The sequence below is a fragment of the Ovis canadensis genome, chromosome 2 (assembly GCF_042477335.2).
Source record: "Ovis canadensis isolate MfBH-ARS-UI-01 breed Bighorn chromosome 2, ARS-UI_OviCan_v2, whole genome shotgun sequence".
Classification (NCBI taxonomy): Eukaryota; Metazoa; Chordata; class Mammalia; order Artiodactyla; family Bovidae; genus Ovis; species Ovis canadensis.
In genome coordinates this window covers 126,291,750-126,319,128 of record NC_091246.1, presented here as the reverse complement: position 1 = coordinate 126,319,128, position 27,379 = coordinate 126,291,750, and the positions used below count along the sequence as shown (strand labels likewise).

General features: G+C 36.3%; 1 protein-coding gene across 16 annotated transcripts in view; it reads left to right on the top strand.

Annotated features, from left to right (window-relative positions):
- The window catches only part of GULP1 (GULP PTB domain containing engulfment adaptor 1), a 329,862-nt gene that overhangs the window by 148,143 nt on the left and 154,340 nt on the right, over positions 1–27,379 (top strand). For 5 of the 16 annotated variants that reach the window (XM_069577020.1, XM_069577022.1, XM_069577011.1 and 2 more), the window contains exon 3: positions 17,811–17,950. The exons of 6 other annotated variants lie outside the window; for them this stretch is intronic. The gene's annotated coding sequence lies outside the window, so the exon portion shown is untranslated. Of the gene's footprint in view, positions 1–8,560; positions 8,620–17,810; positions 17,951–27,379 lie in introns of all 16 variants that reach the window. 5 more of the 16 variants (XM_069577026.1, XM_069577024.1, XM_069577013.1 and 2 more) reach the window with 2 other exon arrangements.

Below are 27,379 nucleotides of genomic sequence, written 5' to 3'. Positions count from 1 at the left end.
CTGGATTTGAGACAGAACATCAATTTATGTGCAACATGTTAAATTTGCATGATTCAGTGATTCTCCTCCAATACTCCAGTAGTAGGAAGCATATTCCTCCTGAGGCTTTTTTTTTTTTTTTAATCTCAGGATAATATATACTCTCTCCTTAGCCATCTAACAGATGCAAACTGTAGTTAAGAGATGATTGATGCTATGTTTAAATATTTCATACTTGCAAATTGCTATCACAAAATTTTCAGTTAGCATTATAAACAGATTATGCTCATTTTTTATCTGCTTTTTGGTACTTCTTGGAGTTCACCTTGAATATCATTTATCTTTCCTCTACAGTGATGCCATGTTGTTGGATCAGGATTTGTGTCCCCAATTTTATAAAAAAAACAATGTCGACTTGGCAAAGCCCAATTAAATATTACATTATTCCCTTTCATCTTTAATGAATGGTATAAAGTTCCTTGTTTTTATTGATGTACATTTCAATGTACATTTCAATGCAAAATCTTCATGCTTTCACCGTTCACTCTGAGATCTTTTGATAGGTTTCCGATCAACTTTTGGTTTTCATGAAAGGCTTACACTCCTTGAAGAGCACGTTTGATTAGCAGTTAATCTAAAACTGCATGAAGTCAGGTGAGCAGCTTCTCTTTGGCTGGAAGACCTGTATCAGTGTCCTAGAACTAGTCCACTCTTCCAGATATACCAGGGCCTTGTACTGCTGCTCAAGCTTTAATTCTGTGATTACTTCGTCTTTCCACACCCCCTTATTTTCAGACACTGAATATTATCCATTAATTTTTTGAAAAATATAATGCATTCATTTGCTTCCATTCTTAGTGACAGCTTTATTTCCCTACCATCATCTTTTGCCTGAGCTACAGCAACAGCTTTTTAACTCTTCTTTTAGAAGTTTCTTCAACAATGTGAATATATTAATATGTAAATCTACATACAGATTTATTATCTCCCAGTCACCTTCAGTTGATTCCTATTGCAAGGCTGAACATACCAAACAGGTTTCTTCCTGGCCTTATCTCCTCAGCTCTCTCTGTTGTCACTGCTTCCACCTTTCTCCGCTCTTCATCCTTATTGGCCTGTTTTCAGTTCTTTAAATGCCATGTTTGCACACCTTCAAACCTTTCCCTGTTCCTTCTGCGTGGTAAACTTCACTTACATCTTTCAAATTATAGTCTAAACATGACTTCCTCCAAAAAGGACCCCTTGATTTTTTTTTTTTTTATACCAGCTAAGGTTTTCTTGTAGTAAGCCACCATAATACCCTATAAATCATTATATTTTTCTTCTCCTTATGTGGGAGTTATTTTCTCCCATTTCTGTCTTTGCTGATGGTGTATAAATTCCATGAGGCATAGCTTAATTCTATCTTGCTCACTTGTATTATAATATAATTCACAATGTAAGTTTATAGTAAATATTGTTTAAATAAGGGACTGAATGATTGAAAGATACCTTTGTTACTACTTTTAAAGACAGAGCATTTCTTGAGAGAAGTCAGTTTATCCCTTTTAAGTATCTTTTAGGTTTTCTGACACTGTCTCTAAATTAAAGAACTTAATAAAGATCTATACCTTAACCCCGTACACTAATTATGATTAAAATGAATATTGGAGGATAAATCATATTATATAAGTTATTGTATTTGTTGAGAGATGCTCCTATTTCAGTTTGCTTGTTAAACACCAAATTTTTTGACTATATTAAAATTAAGTGTTTTATAAGGAAAATATTTTTATTTATTGGTCAGTTTTTATATGTTTCTAGTTGGTGACAAGTTTTTGTTATATGTCTACTTTATCTGTCGTTTTCTTTACAAAGAAGCAACACATTTTTAAATTGGAATATTGACTACAGCTATGTAACTATTAGGCAAATCATTTTTATGACTTATTAGTATGATTCTATCCAGTAGGCAATATTCCAAATCATAACACTTTAGTAATCTTCATTGGAAAAAAAAAAGTAATTTATGTATTTTTTAGAACTTAATTTAGCAAGAACCAAGTGAAGGATTTGACAGATAAGATGCTTGCCGTCCCAGTGTGTTCAAAAGAATGCTGAAGCTGGAAAAGCTTAATATGTCATTAGCTTGGCAATTCCTCTTAGAACTCAACACTATTAATCATTAGAGGGAGGTTTTGTAATATGTCAGGGGCTTATAATTTGTTCTATTCTAAAATAGCATTAGTGACAGGAAAATGATTTCAGTTTATGTGTTTTAGTCTACGTAAGTTTTTTAATCATACAGTGACAGAAATTGTTCTGGTCTTCTCAAAAAATAAAATTTACATAATTAGACTAATTTATAATTTCTTAAATGGAATTAATTTGCATGACTGTTTTATTATTATAAAATAAGATTTGAATGGAGTGAATAGGTGATATTATAACTCCTTTGTAACAATTTATAGTTCCTGGTTTTATGCACTAATATTATATCAAGGGTATATATGTTACCATGTGGGATAAGTCTTAAAATGTTTGAATGAAGTGTTTAAAGATGACTTTTAGTAGTATTTACTTAAAGTTCATTTGCTTCATTTTCACAGTCCCAAATTACTTTGCAAATAACCAAGATTCCTCAGTATAGGTTAATATGATCCAGAGAGTTTCCTTTATATAGTCCATTGGAGTTTCTGCTAGAATAAGGAGTATATCTTAGGAAATTGTGTATTTTGAAGACAAAAATAAAGGGCACATTGTAGGGACTTCTTAAAAAAAGATTATAGCTTGGAGACTACTATGGTTTGTATTTCTCAGGGTCAATTAGCACAATCTCAGATACAATCTATTTTATCTAAGTAATAAAGCAATTTTATCTCAGAAGACTGCAGGACTGCATGTAATCTGTCTGTGAAATGCAACCCAGATACTGAAAAGTTTAATGATATTAATAATTTCTGAAAGTTGACTTTTTGAAGAATCCCATGATATTTTAAAGAATATGACACTTATTCTTCTGACACAGCAAATTTCAAAGAAAAGTGTTAAATGAAATGTTAATGTCTGTTTAAATCCTTTGTCAGTGTAGAACAAATCAGAAAAAAAGGTGTTTGCAATTGGAGAAGAAAGAATAGAAGAACATAGAACATGCCCTTGGAAGAGAGGGAAGAAGTAAAAAATAGGGGTGAATTAAAGGGGCAACTTTTCCAGTTTTCTGATTGCCATCCATCTGTTCCATCATGAGACTAAAAAGCTTAAGATTATGAAGACCTGAATGTATATTCTAACTGAGTGCTGAAAATGAGAGTTACAATAAGAATAAAAGGAAATGTTATCTACATTAGATTCAGTTGCTTGTTGCCTGAGAATCCAATCCTGAGAGACAAGTGCTGGGTAAAAGGAAAGACAGCTTTGTTGAGGAAGCTGACAGTCCTGGGCTGAAGGTGGACTCATGTCCCAAAGAGCAACTTCCAGCTCCCTAGGTTTTGCTGGGAGACTTCCCTGGTGGCTCAGATGGTAAAGCGTCTGCCTACCATGCGGGAGACCCAGCCAGGTTCGATCCCTGGGTTGGGAAGATCCTCTGGAGAAGGAAATGGCAACCCATTCCAGTACTCTTGCCTGAAAAATCCCATGGACAGAAGAATGTGGTGGGCTACAGTCCATGGGGTCACAAAGAGTCAGACAGGCTATAGTCCTTGGGGTCGCAAGAGTCGGACACAACTGAGTGACTTCACTTCACTTTATGTAGGAAAAAGAAGAAAGGGCTTTTATTTTCAGAGATGATTGCCTTGGTCACATGATTCCAAGTAGCCATCAAGTCTTGCTTGCAACTGGAACATTATCTAAGTCAGAAATCTCTGGCTAGCTAGTTCTGAAAAAACAAGAAACGAGGGACATAGACAAACTGAAGCAGATAGAACTAATCTTCAGTCTCAACAGGCATCATCAGCTTTTTTTCATTAGCAGCAAGCTAAGCTAAGTAAATAGTGGTCTAGGGTAGAAGTCTAGGCTTCCCAGGTGACTCAGTGGTAAAGAATCTGCCTGTCAAGCAGGAGACATGGGTTTTGACCCCGGGTCAGGAAGATCCCCTGGAGAAGGAAATGGCAACTCATTCCAGCTTTTTGCTTGGAAAATCCCATGAACAGAGGAGCCTGGCAGGCTACAGTCCATGGAGTCACAAAGAGACAGACATGGCTAAGCGACTAAATAACAACAGGGTAGATGTCAGGTGTGGTAAGCCCAGAGTCACAGCCCTATCATAAGTAAGAAATAGAGTTGAAACAATGCTAAGGAGCTGAGAGTCCCTAGTTACATCTCATGGCCTGTTATAAAAATACCTTTATTATTTCAAAATTCCTCAAGGTAACATGGAATGAGTGCAACCATTCTCAGATAAAAGTAAATTTCATGGTTTGCAAAATGATATAACCAAACCAAGATACCCCAGTGCTCTGTCTTAGAAAACAAGTTTCTAATCCAAGAATCTTTTACCTACCCCATGACTAAATAATAATACTGACTTTGAAAAAGAAAGGGAAGATATAGTCATCTAGAATAAAGTGAAAAAATGTACTTTTAAAATGTTATTGAATTTATATTTCCAGTGGTTTTTTTAATATTTATTTTTGTAAGCATTTTTTTCACTTTTAAATGAAGTTCTTTTTGTGGAGCTTTCCTCTTCTTGTCCTTTCCTTTCTTCTTTCTATCCCTCTCTTCCTCTGTTTCCCCTCCTTTCGTCTGTTCTTCCATTGAGAGTTCTTTTTGGGGTGATGAAAATGTTCTGTATAAATGTAGTTAGATAGTGATGGTTGCATAACTTTGTAAATATTCTAAAAGCCACTGAATTGTGTATTTTAAATGAGTGAACTCTATGGTATGTAAATTATATATCAAGTAAATGCCAACCAGAGGTTAACTAAGGTGACTGGACTGGACTAAGTAAAGTACAAGGATACTAGGTCTTTTCTCAGATTGATTACAACTAATCACAAGGCTAGACATTTAGTTTCAGGACTCAACTGGTAGTCCTTTCTGGTCTTACCAATCTCGTGCTTTTTAGTCTTGTGATGGAAGAGCTGGACTGACAATCAGAAAGCTGGCATCAGTCTCAGCTTTAATTCACCTGTATCACCTTGTGGAATTTGTGTCCTACATCCTGGGAAGAGAGACTGTCAGCAATAATTCAGAGACAGGATTAAATGAATACAGGCCACAGGATGACAAGCCCTTGAACTCATAGTATTCAATTGAAAAGTGAATAAAAAGCACACAAACATATAAGACATTTACTGCATTTCGACAGATATAGTTGGATAAATATACTTGAACATTTATGTTTAAAGTCTGGTAGACTATATTCATTCTCAGATGCCAACTCATAATGGTGAAGATTGAGTTTTTGAAAAAAAAATTTTTAATTTCTGTTTTTGAAAAAGTTTTAGATGCTCAGAAAATACTTTTTGTCTACACTAGGAAAATTTTCAAAATACTTAACAGTTAAACTGTGTTTTAAAGCTAAGGCAGTGAGAATCCAGCCAATTTGAATATAAGTGTCATTATACAAATAAAGGTTGTTGTCTTTCTATTGTCTGTAAACAATGTCGATTTGGCTGTTTTTGTTGCCTCATCTTACTCATTACAACAGGAAAATCCTTTTCCCATTCTCTCTTATGGCAAAACGTGGCTGCTTTTTAATGACTCTGAGTGCTTCTCAGGAAACCGCTGGAAGCTTTTAAAGCATGTCTCATTGGATTATAAAAGATTGTTCCTTTTTTGCATTTGTTCAAGCTAGTGCTATTTGCTAGAATTACCCAATGGTTTCTTTACACTTACTTCCTTACATTCTGTGCCAGAAATTGCCTACACACTCTAAATTATGAGAATAGCTCAGGTGATCCATGTTAGGAAGGAAGATCCATTTTAACAGTTTTTCCCAATGGAAACTATACTATAATTTATTCCAATTAGTTAAAAAATAGCAAAAAATACATTACTATAGAATGTCTAGAGAATTTATTCATATTTATTCAACTGTGCTATCATTTGAAAAATTAGTTTCTTGTCATTTTAAAAAGTTGTTCTGTTGTAAAACATGAGTGCCCAGCCTTAGTGAAAGTTTGGCTTAATGGGAGTTTGATGCCATGGGAAAAATTCTTTAAAATAATTCGGAGGACCCTTATTGATTATTTGGTCTCACCCTCTCATTAACAAACAGCAGATTTGTTCTTTTAAGGTGGAGCTTTTATTTCCCCTTTTTAACAGTTTTGAATCAGTCACAGTCACTAATAAACTTGGTAGTCCTACCCCTGTAGGGCTGTACAAATTATGAAATTTTAAATATGTGAAGTCTAAACTAAAAATTTACATTTTAACTTGGAATATCTGTATGTGTTTGTGTGCATGTGTGTGTATCTGTTTTGTGTTTACAGAGGGATGTAGGTGATAACACAGTGATAAAATGTTAATTATGCCATACTATATTTTTTCTTTTAGAACATTATTAGTAAAATTTCAGATTAAAAATATGAAGGGTTATCATCACCAGCTCTTTGTTGTGGTAACTTCCATCCACCCATTTAGTCACTCATCAATTGATTATTTTTGTCTTTTTGTCCCATGTATGTCAGGGTTGGGATTAAAACCATAAAGAAGGCATAGCTTTTGCATTTGAGAATCTTTTTATTTCATTTGAGAATCTATTTATTTCACTATAATAGAGTGAAAGCATGTATAAATTAATAATTTCAAATACTGTGACAGAATATATGAAGACTTGCAGGAAGAGTAATTATTTGTTTGGGAGTGGAGCACTCCAGTGCATGAGGAAAAGCTTTACAGGAAGAGGGACAGGTAGAGCTGAAGAATGAAAATATGGAGGTCTCCGAGCAGAGAATGGACAATCACATCTTCATTTTTGGAAATATAACTCTAACTGCTTTTTCCTTACACATAGAAGAGCACTTCAAATAGAGCTAAGTAGCTATTCTTTGTTTTTAATCAAAGATAAAGTGTTAAACCTCTTTCTTCATATTTTCTTAATTTTTAAAATATTTCTCATGTTGTTGAGGCAGTCCGAGCATGGGTTAGAATTTCCAGACATAAAGCATTTCAGAAGGGAGTCAGTTTGTTAAGAACAAAGAGCAGAGATAAAGTGGGTACTGCAAGGCAACAGGCCAACCTCCTGACAGACCGAGGAGAGTCAACCGATTTCGTGCGTTAATAGCCACTTTTTATAGTCTCAAGACAAAGAAAATTCTTGCTAAAAGGTTGGCATTAGGTGATTGGTTGGGGTGCAAGAGTATTTACTGGAGTGGGCATCTTTGCCTAAATGCGAGTCAGGAAGCTTGTTAGTGGTGATCAGGGGCCTTTGGCAACAGTTACAAAGGGGCTCAGTCGGCTTCAGAGGTGACCTTGATTCTGGGCTCCACTTCTGTGGCCTTGGTGCAAAGCCTCGCACCTGAGGTCTTGGGGGCAGGACTCAATACATGTGTCAAAAAATTCAAAATTAAAAAAAAAAAATCATTCTCAATTGTAGATAAATACTGAATAACCACTGGACATACTGTTATTTTATTGACTTTTTCATTTCTCTTTAGGTTTACTTTTTTATCCATCATATGTTAATACTCTTTAAATACTGTATTTATGCCTTTCAAAATTCTCCAAATTCCTTTTAATATTTTAGTCAAAAATTCATCAGATTTCATTTAAAGTGCTAGTTCAACTAGGAATTAGTTCTTATCAATACCCTTTTAAAACAATAAATTTGTCTATATTAATTGGTTAATTTCTAAGAATAAATTCAGTTGTCAGGTTTGTACAAATACATATGTATGTGTATATGTACATGTATGCATAGGTATTACACATACACCATACACACATATAATTTACATATTATTTATATATATATGTGTGTGTGTGTGTGTGTGTGTTCATAACTTAATTCCTGAAACTGAATGACAGGCCATGCCTTCAACCTTTCCTACACTTAAATAGCCTTAATCAATCTGATGTTGTATTTGTTATTTACAGACATGAAATTTAAAAATATAAACTTATTTTAAACTTCCTTTTTACTTTGTATTTGAAACTCTGATGTATTTTCTAATTTAATTAAATATATGTGCATCTATTTAAAGTAAATAAACATTCAAATTAAATAAATAATTTTAATAGGATATTATTAATCAATTTTGAACTCAGGCAGGAATTTTGATTCACAAAAGATCCCTGCACTTATTTAAAAAGAAATTTTCTCAACTGTTACTGAAAATACCTTTTTCCTTCCTGAGCCTTTTCCAGGACACACAGGTCACAGGATGTAATAAGACTCTCTTTCTTACTGTGACTGCATGAAAGCAGTAGAGTTTCTCTGAGCCTGTGCTAATTAGAGGCACTGACCCTATAGAGGCACTATTTATTTCTCTGCTGCTTCAGTTTCCGGACCCCTGGACTCCTCAAACATCTCTTTGACCTCCTTTCTGAGAACTACTGCTTAGAAGATGAGCTGCTCAGAAATCAGGTAGAGATTCAGGTTAATCTTTAGTACTATGTAGTCTGCTTTTCAAGTCAACCACGGATGCCTTCTTCTCCTTAGCTGTTTCCAGTTTATTCATTGCTCCTGAGGATGAAAAAGTCATGTTCTACCAGCTGAGGGTGAGTCTTTGAGAAACTCAATTTGCTTATAATTGATCCCTGCTTTTCTGTAGCACTACACTCAAAGAGCACAGTAAAGTATTGATGTTATGTGTCCCATTTTCAAGATGAGGAAGTATCTTTATTCCTTTAAAACTGTTCAGTATGTCTGTAGAGACAATTATTCCCATGTTATGGCCCTATTAAAAGAAATTAAATTACAGAAAATATGGGATTTACCTTTGCCCATACAGACAACGGTAGTGAGAATTATAACTTGTTTTCCTAATGTAGTATTCTTTCTGCTTCACAATGTTGCTTACACACATTAGGCTCTTTCATTAGTTTTAAATAAAGCAATATAGTCTTATAGAGATTCTATGACTGTGATCTGACTGCATTTTAATAGTACTACACACTTGTAAAGCATATTCTGTTAAAAATTCCTGACAAAGGATTAAATTTTAACAATATGATGAAAACACAAAATTTCTGTGCTAACTAGTATTTTTTAACTCCATATAATTTTAGCAACTCAAAAGTTGGTTAAAGGTATTTTATGAAACCTTGAACATATCAAACTCATTTTCAAAAGCATTAGCAGAAATATAAATGTTCATGATTAGTTAGCATTTTAAGACAGATAAAGGTGAGCTGAAAATAGCACTTTTAAAATTTCTTTTTATTTTCAGACTTCCATCATGTTTCCATTTTTAAAAGCATATATGTTTCTGTGTGTCTATATATGCATATATGGGTATATACACACACTATATGTATATAATATGTGTATGTATACATATGTGTGTGAACTTGAGTTTCAGTCCTAAAAATAAACCTTAAAAGTCAAGTGTATCTTTGCCTCATTTCAGGATATTTTGGTATTTTATTTACTATAGATATTAAAAGATAATTGTGTCTTAAATGTGCGACTGTTGGAGGAATCGTCCTCTGGCCTTATGTTAGAAATCTGTCGTATTGGTTTGCCACATGGAAAACATGAGATTGTTATTTGAACTGATGACAAAGAGGACTGCTGACTAGGAACACAGGAAACATGCCAATTAAAAAGTTGCAACTCTTTTAACCTGAAAATTTTTATAAATTTTTATATGTATGTAAATTTTGTAATATAGAGAATACTTCATCAAAATTACTAGTTTAATCCACTATAGTAGTTATAAATTATTTTAAATGTTTATTAAGAATAATTTCATGCATGTGCAAAGTTCACAGTGGTGTGATTAACCCTCATGTATCCCTCACCCACCTTCAGCAATTTCCATGCATGGACATTCTGTTCATCTGTATGCTCTTTCCTTACCCCTCTCCTAATATTATTTTGATGCAAATTCCAGCAGTCTTTAATTTCATCTATGAGTATCTCTGTGTGAATATCTAAAACTATTTTAAATGTAATTACTGTGTCATTAGGATGTGAAAATAATTATACTAATTCTTTAATAGCATCAACTGCTAGCCATGTTTAAATTGCCAATTGTCTCATAGTGTTTTCAATTTGCTTGTTTTAAATATAACTTATATTCCTTAACAAGTCCATAACATACATTATTCATGTCTTTTTAATCAATTTTCTCATTCATCTTTCTCTCTTTCTACCCTCCATGTAACAAATAAATGTAGAAGAAACCATTCCTTTGTGCTAGAGAGTTTCTCACTATCTAGATTTTAAAGATGGCAACCCTGTGGAGTAGTTTAACGTGTTCCTCAGTTCTCTGAATTTTCTGTACATTAGTTAGTTGGATATAGAGGTTTGATTACAATCAGGTTTGATTTTCTTTCAGCAAATCTATTTCCTGGTGGTGTAGCATTCTTTCATCAGGAGTTATACAACTTTTGCTTGTTTCTCTTGTTTGATGTTAAGTAACCACTGATACTCAATGGCTCCACTAGTTTATTAGGGATTGAAATGTATGTTCCCATTCTGTCATTACTTTTACACTTAACTAGCAGGATACTTCTAAAGAAAAACCAGTTCTAGGTTAACCAATGAAATAGTTTACATAGGGAAGTTGAGATAAATGGTTGATTCTTTTCCTTTATTTGCTGGCTCTTGAAATGATGAATTTTTTTTCTAGCTCTTTTCAGTGTTGAGGGATGAGTTATTATCCTTTCTTATTCTTATTAGCTCATGAATGTAGACGTATTTGACATTTTTCCATCCATTTCAGTTATTATTCTAATTGATGATGACTTTTCCATTGGGGCCTTCAAACCTTAGACTCTGTACAGTTCCCGTCTTAGACATTGACTCAGCCATTTGTTCAAGGAACTTTGGTTCTTTCGTGAAAAGCACTATTTTTAAGACCAAAACTTGGGTGCCAGAGTGTTGTTCATTACTACTAGATTTGGCTGTTTCTAACCTTTCAATATTCCTTTTTTTAAAGATAAGCATATGTCTAGAGATTACACTAATTGTTCTAATTTGATATCAGGACTGTGGAGTTTTAGTTAACTATTTCTGTTTCACATGTGTATCTTCTTTCACCTACAACTCTCAATACCAATGAAGATAATAAAATATAACATTGTTTATCGTTTCTTCTTTATTGTCTATGCCAAAGCCTTTGACTGTGTGGATCACAATAAACTACAGAAAATTCTGAAAGAGATGGGAATATCAGATCACCTGACCTGCCTCTTGAGAAATCTGTATGCAGGTCAGGAAGCAACAGTTAGAACTGGACATGGAACAACAGACTGGTTCCAAATAGGAAAAGGAGTACATCAAGGCTGTATATTGTCACCCTGCTTATTTAACTTATGTACAGAGTACATCATGAGAAATGCTGGGCTGGATGAAGCACAAGCTGGAATCAAGATTGCTGGGAGAAATATCAATAACCTCAGATATGCAGATGACACCACCCTTATGGCAGAAAGAGAAGAAGAACTACAGAGCCTTTTGATGAAAGTGAAAAAGGAAAGTGAAAAAGTTGGCTTAAAACTCAACACTGAGAAAACAAAGATCATGGCATCTGGTTCCATCACTTCATGGCAAATAGATGGAGAAACAGTGGAAACAGTGGCAGACTTTATTTTGGGGGACTCCAAAATAACTTCAGATGGTGACTGCAGCCATGAAATTAAAAGATGGTTACTCCTTCAAAGAAAAATGATGACCAACCCAGATAGCATATTAAAAAGCAGAGACATTACCTTGCCAACAAAGGTCCATCTAGTCAAGGCTATGGTTTTTCCAGCAGTTTTGTATGGATGTGAGAGTTGGACTATAAAGAAAGCTGAGCACTGAAGAATTGATGCTTTTGAACTCTGGTGTTGGAGAAGACTCTTGAGAGTCCCTTGGACTGCAAGGAGATCCACCCAGTCCATCCTAAAGGAGATTAGTCCTGGGTATTCATTGGAAGGACTGATGTTGAAGCTGAAATTCCAATACTTTGGCCACCTGATGTGAAGAGATGACTCATTTGAAAAGACTCTGATGCTGGGAAAGATTGAAGGCGGGAGGAGTAGGGGATGACAGAGGATAAGATGGCTGGATGGCATCACTGACTCAATGAACATGAGTTTGAGTAGGCTCCAGGAGTTGGTGATGGACAGGTAGGCCTGGCGTGCTGCAGTTCATGGGGTCACAAAGAGTTGTACACAACTGAGTGACTGAACTGAACTGAACTGATGGTTGTCCAACTTTATATACGAAAGAGACTAAGAATCACAGTGCCAGTACTGTCTCACGTATATCATCACTGAAATGAATTTGTTTTGTTTGCACTTCCTTTTGTTCCTTATGGCATATCACCTTAGAGATGTTGGGTCAAATTGTTCTGTTTCAGAGTCACAAGAAATAACTCTTGTTTGTGTGATTATACTACCAACAAGATACATATTTAGAATAATATTTTTCCTTTTATTTTCTATTCTAAGAAATTACCACTTTAAAATTGTTCTTTAAAATTTAGTAAAAATTTACCTCTTTTCAAAGTTTAATCAATTAAACAATGTATACTTAAAGTAGATAGGGCTCAGTTGTAGTCCGTTGCAGCTTCCCTTCACTTTGGCTGATCAGTGAGGCCAGGAGTTATTATACAGTCTTTCTTTTCTCAATAAGGAGTTTCTGTTGTACAGAAGTGTTTTAAGAATAGTATGAAGAACTCCATGTAATCTTTGCCTAACAAAGATTTCCTAGCTTTCCATTCATTGAAATTTTACTGCATTAAGCATATATATTTATTTTCTTTCTCTTTCCTGCTATTTCTCCTCTCTCTCCCTCTATGTATACATGTGCATATTTATAGATTTATACATCCATTGTATGGAGCATAATAACACACCCATAAATATAACATTTTTTTCAGAACTGTTTGAGATCATGTAGCAGACATGCTGTCCCATTACCCTATATTACTTCAGTGACTTTTTCCTAAAAACAAGGACATTCTTCTTTATAACCACAGTATAGCCATCAAAATCAGAAAATTAATATTGAATTCCATCATCTCACTCACAAACTCTATTTATGTTTTTCTGATAGTCCCAATAGTATCCTTCAAGATCCAATTAAGTACTGTATATTATATATAGCTGTCTCTGTAATCTCCCAGTTTGGAAAGTTACCAGTCTTCCCTTCCCTTTCATGACTTTGATATTTTATTAAGAATACCAGCTACTTTGTAGGGTATCTCTCAGTTTGAGTTTGTCTGGTGTTTTTCTCAATGCATCAAGAACCATAAGGTGTCAATATGTCCCAATACTGGTCATTTCCTCAACTTAGTTAATACAGTTTCTACCGTATTTCTCTTATGAAAAGATTGATAATCAGTAGTTTTATGCAAATGAGTAATCAATATTTGGGAGAGATATTTTAAGAATCCCAGTTCTCAATACCAGTGGAGATGAAAGAATATAGCATTATTCATTGTTATCTGACTTTACATACAAAAGAGACTCAGAATCAAAACCTTGTGAATAACTTGAGCTGCATCAATTTTCACCTACTAGTTTTAGCACTGATTATCCTTGGAAGAAAAGTTATGACCAACCTAGATAGCATATTCAAAAGCAGAGACATTAGTTTGCCGACTAAGGTCCGTCTAGTCAAGGCTATAGTTTTTCCTATGGTCATGTATGGTTGTGAGAATTGGACTGTGAAGAAGGCTGAGTGCCGAAGAATTAATGCTTTTGAAGTGTGGTGCTGGAGAAGACTCTTAAGAGTCCCTTACTGCAAGGAGATCCAACCAGTCCATTCTGAAGGAGATCAGCCCTGGGATTTCTTTGGAAGGAATGATGCTGAAGCTGAAACTCCAGTACTTCGGCCACCTCATGCGAAGAGCTGACTCATTGGAAAAGACTCTGATGCTGGGAGGGATTGGGGGCAGGAGGAGAAGGGGACGACAGAGGATGAGATGGCTGATGGCATCACTGACTCGATGGACGTGAGTCTGAGTGAACTCCGGGAGTTGGTGATGGACAGGGAGGCCTGGCGTGCTGCGATTCATGGGGTTGGAAAGAGTCGGACACGACTGAGCGACTGAACTGAACTGAACCCTTGTCTTAATTAGTTATTTCTGTGATGGTTGTCAAATGGTGGCTTTTTAATTCATTCCCTCTGTGTTGGCATTCTGCTATAAAGTATAACTTCTCTGTAATGTATGTATTTATTTATAGCATTGTTTATTCATGACTTCCTATTTTATTCAGTGGCTTATAGTCCATTACTATTGTTATTTATAGTGTTCTTTAAATTGTCTCACTGGTGACCCTTTAGGCCTTTGTGTCACTTTGGCATACCTCCATCATTCTTTCAGCACTTTTATGCTTTTTGGTGCTTAAGAGGTTCTGGTTCATCTTGTTCTTTCTCTGCCTCAATCCAGCTATCAAACATTTTGCCAACACTGCCCTTGACAAAGAACACACAGGAAGGGACTGACTGGCCTCAGATCAGCACAGTCAAACATGTCAGTCTAGTCCCAAATAAGCTCCTAGAGTAGATTGAGTCTTGAGTCTATGAACCCTCCTTTTTCTTTTAATCTCTTATTTTCCTATGATGAGCAGTATCAGATCTCTTCTCTCCTTGGTAACTCTAGCATCTGACTCAAAGTAACAGTCTTTATTTTGCCGTTGATATATAAAAGACAGCAAGTTCATTCTAGTTTTCATATATTTTCCATGATTACATCCATTTTTGATAGTCCTTTCTCTACATTGAACACTCTATATTTTATACTATCTTCATCATTTCATCTTAGTTTTACATGTAGGTATATATATATATTTTTCCTAATTTTGTTTTTGAGATGAAATTCACAAAATAAAAATAACTATTTTAAAGTGTGCAATTCAGTAGTAATTTAGTCCATTCACAGTGTTTTTTGAACACCATTTCTAGTTCCAAAATATTTCCATTGGCCTAAAAGAAAACCTCATATCTAATAAGAGTCAGATCTCATTCCCACCTCCCCTCAGCATCTGGCTGCCCCCAACTTGCTTTTTGATTTACTCTTTCTATATATTTCAAGTAAATGAGATCATATAATATCTGGCTTTTAGTGTCTGGTTTCTTTCACTTTAGTAACATTTTTGAGGAATCCATGGTGGCTCGGACAGTAAAGAATCTGCCTGCAATGCAAGAAACTTGCAGGAGACCCGGATTTGATCCCTGGCTTGGGAAGATCCTCAGGAGAAGGGAAGGCTGCCCACTCCAGTATACTTACCTGGAGACTTCCATGGACAGAGGAACCTGGCAGGCTATAGTCCATGGGGTCACAAAGAGTTAGACATGACTGAGGGACTGACATTTTCACTTTCATGTCATAGCATGTTCTAGTACTTCAGTCCTTTAAATGATATGCTACCTTTCTATTTAGCCACTCATCCATTAATGAGTATTTAGGTTGTTTCCCCCTTTTGATTATTGTAGATCGTGCTGCCAGAAGCATTTTCAAACAAGTATTTGGGAACTTGTTTTCAATTCTTGAGGGTCAATTCCTGGGTCATGGGGTAATTCTATGTTTAACTTTTTAGGAACAGCCAAACTGTTCCATAATGATTGCATCATTTTATATTCTCTCCAGCGATGTCTTCATGCTCATTGACACTTGCTCATTGACGCATGACATCTTCATGCTCATAGACACAGGACATCTATTTTTTAAAGTTCTAGTGATTCTAGTGAGTATCAAATGGTATCTCATTATGGTTTCAATTTGCGTTTCACTAATGATTAAAGATGTTGAACATCTTTTGGTGTAGAACTTGTTGGCCATTGGTATATCTTTGGAGAAATGTCTGCTCAAGTCTTTTTGTTGTGTGAGCTGTAAATGTAAATTTGCCTTATGTAATTGTTTCTCTTCTTAATTTGCCTGACTGAAGGTGATACTTCAGGAAGAACTGATTAGAATGTTTCCTTAGTTCTCACAGGCTGACAGCATTTGGTCTGTACCTTAATATTTCAGAGATATTTGCTCTATCCAAAACCATTAGTTTCCATTTTCTTTTCTTCAGTTGTCTTTTGCTATTAGCATTGTTGTTAAAACTTGATTTCAATCTGACATTTTTCTTCTTTATGAGTACCTTGGAGTTTTTGCCTACATTCTCAAAGTTTGTTTTTTTTTTTTTAACTTTAAATTTTACTAGAATTGACTAGAATATGTCTTATTGGTTATGTTGGTGACTTTGCCCAAGTATGCAATGTAATATTCATATGACATATTAATTTTTTTTCATTTAATAAACTTTAATGAAAAAAATTTAGTATTTTAGTATTTATTCTGTCCAATTTTTTGGCTGTCTCCTTTGAGTACTCATTATATGTTGGATTATTTTTTCTGCATTCAATTTTTGAGACTTCCTCTCAAATCCTTTGTATCTCTTTCTTCATTTCTTTTTTGCTAACTTAAATAATTCTTCTTATTTTTACCTTTAGTTCTTTATAGCATTATAAAGAGTGTTTGAACTCTTCTGGTTTAGTTTTTCTTTCCAAAATTACTTATCTCATTTATTTCTGAATTTTCTGAGATTTGCCACTTAATTTTTGAGTTTTTCTAATGTTTACTCTGTCATTTTTTCATGTCTTCTATTATTTTTTAAAGTTATTTTGGCTTATTTTGAAAAATCATGCTAGAGGTTTATTTTGATTTGTTGCCAAGTCTTTTAGCTCCCTTTCATTGCTTATAATATTATTCCCTTCTCATTTTTCTTTTATATCTTATTACAGTCTTATGAGATCCTAATATAATCTTTTTGTATTTTAATATTTTTGGCATGAGAATAGGTTTGCTGAAACAAAGGTAGTGGCTTACAATATCTTTTCTAGCTTCACAGTGCTAAAATTTTCTGTTCTGTGGTACGACTTCTTACTTTCAAATTCTGGCCTTGTCTTCTCCGTTAAGTTTTTCTAGACTTTTTCTTCAGTCACTTCTATTCCAGTTTATCTTAGTTTGTTTCTCTTTCCCCAAGTTATCATTAATGGGAAGCTTTAATGTGTAGCTTTTGGAAATTCCTGGCACTTAGATTGCTCTGACCATTTTGAACCTTCACCCAAATCTCTTGCCCACCCCAGAGAGCTGCAAGGGAAAATGCCCTCTCAATTACACCAGCTGTCACTGAGAACCTCTTGGCTATTCTGGTGTGTCAAAAGACTTTCTAGTGCCTTTATTTTCTCCTCACAGGTGCTGAGACTCCAAGTGTCTCTGGCTGTCAGTTGTTTATCCTCATTTAGTTGAATTACGAGATGACTGGAGACAGCACATGTATTCGTTTTCTATACCTTGTAACAGATGTTGTGCCATCTAAAACGCCTCCTTGCTTATAGCTATCATCATTTATTTCCTCACAGTTTTCGTGTGTTCAAAGTCCCATAGACCCCCTCGCTGGGTCCTCTGCTCAGGGTATCACAAGACTGATACTAAGGTGTGGGCTGGACTGTTCTCTCATCAGCAGACTCAACTAGAGAAGAATCAGCTTCCAAGACTACATGGGTTTTTGTCAGAATTCATTTTCTTTCAGTGTGCATTTCATGGCAAAGCCGGTTAAAAAGAGTCTATATCTGTTCTTAAAATATCGAATCTGGGGGGAAGGCTGCTCTCTCTTCATGAGCAGTTCACAGTAGGCTCTTTGGTTCTCCTATCAGGAGAGTCTCTCTTCAGATAGAGCCCAGTATATCTTTTAAGGGCTCTCACTTGATTAAGTTAGGTCTACCCAGGATAATTTCTTTTTTTTTTATTAACTTATAGAATCAACTGCTTAGAGACCTTCACTGTATCTCCACTTTTACTCCAATCACCTAATGTCATCCCAAGAATGATACCCCATTATTCTCTCAGATCCTATCCACATTTGATGGGAAATATTTAAAGGGTATGTACACTAGCAGGTAAGAATCTTGAGGTTATCTTAAATTTCTGTCCATCACGTTTTGTCACCTAATTTTGTTGTAGAATTTGTTTCTGGATATTTAATTTTGCTCTATTAATTGTGCTTTTTATTTTAATGGAGGAATTCACATCCTATCCATCATCATCACCTTTTCCACAAATTCTGTAATTAAATTTTTATGCTAACAATATTAAATGTGAGATAATATAGTAAGAAAAGACACCATAGCATCATAGGTATGATCTTCCTACTTTATCAAAGTGTAAGTCCCTAGGCCCTCATCATTTTATTTTGAGATTACCTTCATCACAAATTTAGATTCTCTCCTCCCAAGCACCCATCATAAAAACATTTTCATGCCTCTTTTCGTAGTATACATTTTGCTGTCTTTTTTCTTTGACCAGTGGTTTCTAAAGTGGAATACATGAATTCCTATGGGGAATTCAAAGAGAAAAAAAAAAAAAGAAATGTTAAAATTTTTATTCAAAATCAATTTTTATCTCATGCTTTTTGCCATATGTGTTTAGGTATATTTCAAGATATCCTAATATTAAGAAAGTAGTATGTACATTTAATTTTTAGATTAAATATAGTATAATATATGTACATGTATTAACTTGCACATGTGTTGGGGCACATGCTCAAGCATTCTCTACAAATAGTCTTCATAAAGAAAACATTTTAAAGAATACTTTCTTTGATCAGAAAGTACTTCAAGAAAAGCTATATACTTCTATCTCTAGCTGTATATCCTTGTGAAGCGTGGAAGTCTTAGTTGCTCAGTCATGTCTGACTCTTTGTGACCCCATGGACTGTAACCTGCCAGGCTCTTCTGTCCATGGGATTCTCCAGGCAAGAATACTGAAGGGGGTTGCCATTCTCTTCTACGGGGGATCTTTCCAACCCAGGGATTGAACCCAGGTATCCTGTATTGCAGGCAGATTATTTACTATTTAAGCCAGGGAAGCCCAATATGAGGTATGAGAAGGGCAGATAGATCTGTGGACAGAGCTAAGCCAGGACTGCTAACCCACATCCAGAAACTCTTCTAAAAAGTCTTTTTAAAAATATTTGTTTTTATTTATTTATTTGGCTGCATCGGGTCTTAGTTGTGGCATGTGGGATCTTTAGTTGCACTATGTGAACTCTTAATTATAGCATGTGGGATTTAGTTTCCAAACCAGGGGCCAAACCCAGGCCCCCTGCATTGGGAACATGGAGCCTTAGCCACTGGACCACCGGGAACATCCCCAAATTTCAGTAACCCCATGGACTATAGCTTGCAAGGCTCCTCTGACCATGGAATTGTCCATGCAGGAATACAGGAGTGGGTTGCCATTCCCTTCTCCAGGGGATCTTCCCAACCCAGGGATCGAACCTGGGTCTCCTGCACAGCAGGCAGATTCTTTTTCACCTGAGCCACCAGGGAAGGCTTAGCTCTTGGCATATAGGTAAGAACACAATAAAATTTGACTGTTCTGCAGTAAAAATAACAAGTGATTACTTACCTGAATCACAGCATTATTCATCATAGACTTGCCTTCTTTTAGCAAACTTTCTATAGCAGTTCTGCTTGAATGACATTTCTAATATATCTTTGTTTTTAATATATGAAAACCACCACTGAATGAAATTTTTCATATTATGCATTAGGGCGATGAAGACACAACTGTACGACTGAGCAACAATATTAATATCTGTTAACTGATAGTACAAATACAAAGCAATGTCTCAGAATCTTTTCTAGAAATGGAGGAAATATGCTTTTTAGGCTACATTTTGTACCCGAAGAAAGAAGAGCATTAAGAGCTAAATTTACTGATTCTTTTTGAAACTGTTCTTCAGACCTCTTTAAAATTCAGAGCCCACATGATCTAATTGGCAGTTGCACATATCAAGTTGAAGTTAGAATTGATTATACTTTGGTATCATCTGTTTGTTCTATTTAGAGGTGAAATAGCATTTCTTTTTCACTTCGGCTTCAATATTTGCTTGGCAATTAAAGTTCTTGGAGTTGTAAGTTACATCAGCATAAGAGACAAAGAAGAATTCAAAAACAGTTAACTCTTTAAAAGGATGTTTAGCAGTTTTGAGATCAAAGGTTATCTGCTAGTTTCTTGAATCTTATTATCCGGAAACAGATATTAACTCTCCAGATGCACACAGCATGGTGCCTGCACATTACCTGTGAAGCAGATATACTTTCTAGCTGGTAAGAAATGCTTTTTGTTGTGTTTTTTGCCCCAGCGAGTGAAGGATTTAAAATAAAACATCAATTTATATGGGTATTTTGGAAGATTTTTTAAATTTTATAACCATTATGTGTAATCTACCTTAAATAAAAATATTTTATTATTTCAAGAAAATAAAATTATTTTAACTAAAACAGTAGGTTTGCAAATTGATGCTGGACGCTAAGACATGTGTTAAGAATTTGCTCTGTCAATTGAAAATGTAAAAAAAGTAAGAATGAAAATCTCAACAATTTAAACACTGAATAATATAGAAGGATGTTTTAGGTCACATATAAATTAGATCTTATTAACACACATATAGCTAAATCTGCCAGATAGTCCAATCAATTGCATAAGCTTTGTTACTTTAACACTGACTTGGATATTTTTAAATATAACGATGGTTGTACCATATAGTTCTTCATAGTGCTGTCAGGAAGGGATCAAACCAACATGAAGAATAAGCATCTTGCATATTTAAGATGTTGCACTCGCTGGTTTTTGTGGTTAGAAAAAAGAAAAGTGGGACATGAGCTGCACTGCCACCCAGCCTCTTCCTTTGTTCTAACTGGAGCTAGCCTCAGGCATGAAGAAAGGAACCGAAGCAGGGTATTTGCTTTAAGATTATTTGTTAAGAGTTTTTCCAAGTTAGTAGTAATATTATCACAGGACTGTAAAATGTAATTGCTTAGAAAGTGTCAAAAGAGAAACTTTGACTCACAATTTATCCCTAGATTTGCTCCTCACTTGTTTTTTCCCTTCAAGATCACTGATAATCTCACTTTCTCTCAAATCTACTATACCCAGCAGTCCATCTGTTAGTAAGAATTTATGGTTCTATCCTCAAAATACATGCACAATTTGACCAATTTTTACTTCTGTGTGCCTGACTCCTTACAACAGGCTCTTTCCTCTGTCATTTCTCGCAGCCCCTGCTTGGCCTCCCTGCTTCTGCTCTTGTACCACGTTCCCTCACCTCAACAGTCTAGTTTCCATTTATTGTCAGAATGATAACTTTTAAATAAAAAGTCAAGTCTTATCAGCTATTTTGCTAAATCTTTCCAGTGCATTCCTAATATACTTAGAACAGAATCCATACTACTTACCGTGTTTACGAAGCCCTGCAGCATCTGGCCTGCTGACCTCTGTCCTTACCACTTTCCTTCTTACCCTCAACCTCTGCATACTGGCTTCCTTGCTATTTTTCAAAGTGCCAGACTTGCTTTTTCCTCTTGCTTTTGTCTAGAAGTTCCTTGACTTACTAGCTCACTTCACTTACATTTCTACTCAAAGCCATTTTATCTTCTTTTTCTAAATCTGCAATCTAAAATTATGCCCCATCATATTAATTTTTAACCTTTTGCCTTATTTTTAATAGTACTTTTCAGTACCTAAAATTCTATGTTTTATTACTGCCCCCTGCCCAAAAGTTATCTCTTGTGTTGTTGGAAGAGGGTGTTTGCCATGACTAATGCATTCTGTTGGCAAAACTTCCCTGCTTCATTTTGTACTCCAAGGCCAAACTTGCCTGTTACTCCAGGTATATCTTGACTTCCTACTTTTGCATTCCAGTCCCCTATTATGAAAAGGACATCCTTTTTCAGTGTTAGTTCTAGAAGATCTTGTAGGTCTTCATAGAACCATTCAACTTCAGCTTCTTTGGCATTTGTTGTTGGGACATAGACTTAGATTACTGTGATATTGAATAGTTTGCCTTGGAGATGAACTGAGATTGTTCTGTTGCTTTTGAGATTGCATCTGGTACTGCATTTCAGAGTCTGTCATTGACTATCAGGGTTGCTCCAATTCTTCTAAGGGATTCTTGTCCACAGTAGTAGATAAAATGTCAGCTGAATAAAATTTGCCCATTCCCATCCATTTTAGTTCACTAATTCCTAAAATGTCAATGTCATTCGCTCTTGCTATCTCCTGTTTGACCATTTCCAATTTACGTTGATTCATGGACCTAATATTCCAGGTTCCTATGCAATATTCTTATTTACAATGTTGGACTTGACTTCTCCACCATACACATGCACAACTGGGTGCTGTTTCACTTGGGCTCACCTTCTTCATTCCATCTGGAGCTATTCCTCCGCCCTTTTTCAGTAGCATGTTGAGCATGTACCAACCTGGGGTTTTCATTCTTTATACCCTCGGCTGGATAAGGATACATCTCACACACTAGCAAAGTAATGCTCAAAATTCTCCAGGTGAGGCTTCAACATTAGATTAACCGAGAATCTCCAGATGTTCAAGCTGGATTTAGAAAAGGCAAAGGAACCAAAGATCAAATTGCTAACATCCGTTGGATCATAGAGAAAGCAAGAGAGTTCCAGAAGAACATCTACTTTTGCTTTATTGACTATGCCAAAGCCTCTGACTGTGTGGATCACAACAAACTGGAAAATTCTTAAGGAGATGGGGATACCAGACCACCTTACTTGCCTCCTGAGAAATCTGTATGCAGGTCAAGAAGCAACAATTAGAACCGGACATAGAGCAACAGACTGGTTCCCAATTGGGAACGGAGTACATCAAGGTTGTATGTTGTCACCCTGCTTATGCAACTTAGAAGATGAGCACATCATGAGAAATGCCAGGCTGGATGAAGCAGAAGCTGAAATCAAGGTTGCTGGGAGAAATATGAATAACTTCAGATATGCAGATGACACTACCCTATGGCAGAAAGCAAGGAATAACTAAAGAGCCTCTTGATCAAAGTGAAAGAGGAGAGTGAAAACGCTGGCTTAAAACTCAATGGTCAAAAAACTAAGAACATGGCATCCAGTCCCATTAATTCATGGCAAATAGATGGGGAAACAATAGAAACAGTGACAGACTTGATTTTCTTGGGCTCCAAAATCACTGCAGATTGTGTTTGCAACCATGAAATAAAAGACACTTGCTCCTTGGAAGAAAAACTATCATCAACCTAGACAGCATATTAAATATCAGAGATTTTGTCGACAAAAGTCCACATAGTCAAAGCTATGGCTTTTCCAGTAGTCATGTATGGATGTGAGAGTTGGACTGTAAAGAAAGCTGAGCGCCAAAGAATTGTTTTCGAACTGTGGTGCTGGAAAAGATTTTCGAGAGTTATTTGAACTGCAAGGAGTTCAAACCAGTCCATCTTAAAGGAAATCAGCTGTGACTATTCCTTTCAAGAACTGATGATGCTGAACCTGATGCTCCAATAATTTGGCTACCTGATGCGAAGAGCTGAATCATTGGAAAAGACCCTGATGCTAGGAAAGATTTAAGGTGGGAGAAGAAGGGGACAATAGAAGATGAGATGGTTGGATGGCATCACCGACTCAATGGGCATGAGTTTGAGTAAACTCTGGGAGATAGTAAGGCTCAGGGAAGCCTGGCATGCTGCAGTTCATGGGATTGCAAAGAGTCAGACACAACTGAATGACTGAACAACCTGCCTGAGAATATCAGAAGAGCAGGTAGTTTGTCTTCTTCAACTAATTTTCTCAGCATTCAGATTCATGCCTGGAAATTGAGAAGATGCTCAGTAAATATTTGTGAAAAGGAAGAAAAAAAAATGAAGGACAGCAGGGAAAGAGGGAGAAAGAAGGGGTGATTTCTTTAAAGCCTAGTTTCATTGTCCTTTTAAAAGGAAAAATACTGTTTCTTCTACTCAAAACACATCTGACAAATGATGAGTATGAGTGTTTCCATACCAATCTATTCTCCAATTCTTGGTGGCACAACCTAGATGTCCTCCAATTTAAGTAAATTCTGTCAATGTCTACATATTTTTATCACAGATCTCACAGGCTATTGGGACAGTCCCACGAGACTGCCCCAGCTGCAGAAGCTGATCACATATCCCAGATTGTTATAAATTGGGAGATTTCAGATTAAATAATTTGCTCATAGAACCCTTGAGAGCAGTCTACTTACTATTATCAGCTTATTATGACTGATATTTTAAAGGACACAAGTGAGTAGTCAGATGAAGGGATGTGCATGGTGAGGTCCACAGGGTTCTGCACACAGGAACTTCTGTCTCTGGAGTTTCCAGGCTCATGGATGCATTTCGACAACCAACCCAGAAGCTCTTCAGACCCCTTTGTTGAGGGTTTTTCTGAGATTCTGCTATGTAGGCACAGTTGATTAGATCATTGGTCACTCGTTGAACTCAATCTGTAGCCTTTGTCCCTTTCTCAGAGGTGGGAGTAGGGCTGAAAGTTTCAACCCTTTAATCTAATCCTCTGAAAGGAGCCCCCATTCTCCTCCAGTCATCTTATTGACATAAACTCTGGTTTGGTAGAGAGGAGCTTATTACAAATAACAAAAGACACTCCTCTCATCCCTAGCATTCAGGAAATACCAAAGGCTTCAAGAGCTCTGTGCCCAGTTACAGAATGAAAACCAAATATACATCATTTATTACATCCTAATATCACTTCCCCTCAGCTGGAATGATCTTCTCTTGTATTGCTTTAGGTACTTGTCTCTTTTGATAGCTTTATTCTCTGTTATTTGTGATGGTGGTTTACTTGCTCAGTCATGTCTGACTCTTGGCGACTCTATGGACTGTAGCCTGCCAGGCTCCTCTGTCCATGGGATTTTACAAGCAAGAATACTGGATTGGGTTACCATTTCCTTCTCCAGGGGAACTTCCTGACCCAGGGATCAAACCCAAGTCTCCTGTATTGTAGGCAGTCTGCTGCATTGCAGGTGGATTCTTTACCAACTGAGCCATCTTTCTTGGTGAACTGTCATCTCCTGAAAGCTACTCTCTTTGATTTGAGTACAAAGTATGATGTGTGCTGTGTGCTCTGTCACGTCCTACTCCTTGTGACCCCATGGACTGTAACCTGTCAGGCTCCTCTGTCCATGGGATTTTCCTGGAAAAAATACTGGAGGGGATTGCCATTTCCTCCTCTAGGGGATCTTCTTGACCCAGGGATTGAACTGGAATCTTCTACACTGCAGGCAGATTCATTACCATCGAATCACCTGGGAATCCCCAAATTATTATAGGGTCTTAATAAATAATTGTCTAATGAAAACAGGTGAAACTACTCAGCTATGCTCAGTGGGTTTTTTGTCAGGTGCCTTCCAAATGTGAGAATGAATTGTGATGATATTGTTATTCTTCCTAACTTTTTGCTGTTACTTTTCATGATTTTTATTTGCTTATACTATGTTCAAATAAGCTAATAAGGTAAAGGTTATTTGAGTGACTTTGGGTAAATATCAAGCTAAACTAATGTTGACTGACTCCTCCCTCTATTTCATAGAGAAATATCCACAACCTAAAAGTTGAGAGTTATGTTATATTTGGTGGGAATGTTAGGACTCCAGCCTGGGATTCAGTATCTCAGGTGACCCTGAGAGAGCTGACTCCTAGGAGGCAAGGGAGGAGCCAGGCTATATACAAGTTTGCAGCAAGGGGCAGATAATCTGTATATTAAAAGATTACTGTTAATTAAGAGAACACCAAATCTCTCACATGAAGAGATTTAATGATCTTCTAATTAAGAGATGTTTGCTCCTTGGAAGAAAAAGCTGTGACAAACCTAGACAACGTACTAAAAAGCAGAGACATCACTTTGCCAACAAAGATCCCTATAGTCAAAGCTATGATTTTTCCAGTTGTCATGTATGGAAGTTAGAGTTGGACCATAAAGAAGGCTGAGTGCCAAAGAATTGATGTTTTCAAACCATGGTGTTGTAAATGACTCTTTGAGAGTCCCTTGGACTGCAAGATCAACCAGTCAATCCTAAAGGAAATCAACTGTGAATATTCATTGGAAAGACTGATGCTGAAGCTGAAACTCCAATACTTTGGCCACCTGATGTGAAGAGCTGACTCATTGGAAAAGACCCTGATGCAGGGAAAGATTGATGGTAGAAGGGGACAACAGAGGATGAGATGGTTGGAAGGCATAATCAACTCAACTGGCATGAGTTTGAACAACTTCTGGGAGATAGTGAAGGACAGAGAAGTCTTACATGCTGCAGTCCATGGGGTCACAAAAAGTCAGACAGGATTGATCGACTCAACAACAACATGGATAAGAAGACGCAAGTGTCTGTGCTGGCTGAAATCATTTCCTTCCTATGCATCTAGCTATCTGGGGCATCTAGCCCAGATATCTAGCTACTGCTTGCTTTATTGTTCAGATACCAATTCCTTGTTTACTGAAAGAGATGGCAAATGTGGTAGATGGTGGCCTCTCAGATTGCCCCTGCTCCTCAGTGCTTCTTTGGGAGGAAATAGCTGATGGCTTCCAAATAGCTGACTTTGTTTCACCTGCGTTCAGAAATTTGCATATAGAAAAGGATTGTTTACTGGTAGAGCATAAAGTGGAAAATATTTCATTTCACAGTAGATATCCAAAAAGTGTTTGAGCACACAAACAAATTCTGAAGAAAGAAAGGGGAAATTCATGCTGGGGTAGAAATATGGGCTTGTGTGCATATGTGCTAAATTCCTTCAATCCTGTCCAACTCTTTGTGAACCTATGGACTGTAGTCCGCCAGCTTCTCTGTCCATGGATTCTCTAGGCAATAAATTCTGTCTGGAGTAGGTTACCATGCTCTCCTTCAGGGGGCTGTTCTCAACTCCAGGGATAGAACTTCCCTCCCTTATGTCTCTTGCATTGGCGGGAGCATTCTTTACCACCAGCACCACCTGGAAAGCCCAGAGATATAGGCTTAGACTTGCTTAAAACAAGGGAGCTGACATCCAGCTGCATACATAAAGCTTGAGAATTGATCCCACTATGAAAATGAGTTTAAACAACAAAACAAAACAAAACCTATTCACTGATCCAGATAAGTAATTCTGCACACATGTCTGTATAGGGTCTTGGGTAGGAGAAAAGTCATCATTAAGTAATAAATTCCAGGCTTAAAAATGCAGGGAAGGGAATTCTAATATATACTACAAGTGTGAGAAATCTGTATACAGGTCAAGAAGCAACAGTTAGAACTGGACATGGAACAACAGACTGGTTCCAAATCAGGAAACAAGTATTTCAAGGCTATATATTGCCACCCTGCTTATTTAACTTATATGCAGACTACATCATGAGAAATGCTGGACTGGATGAAGCACAAGCTGAAATCAAGATTGCTGGGAGAAATATCAATAACCTCAGATATGCAGATGACACGACCCTTATGGCATAAAGCGAAAAGAACTAAAGAGCTTCTTGATGAAAGTG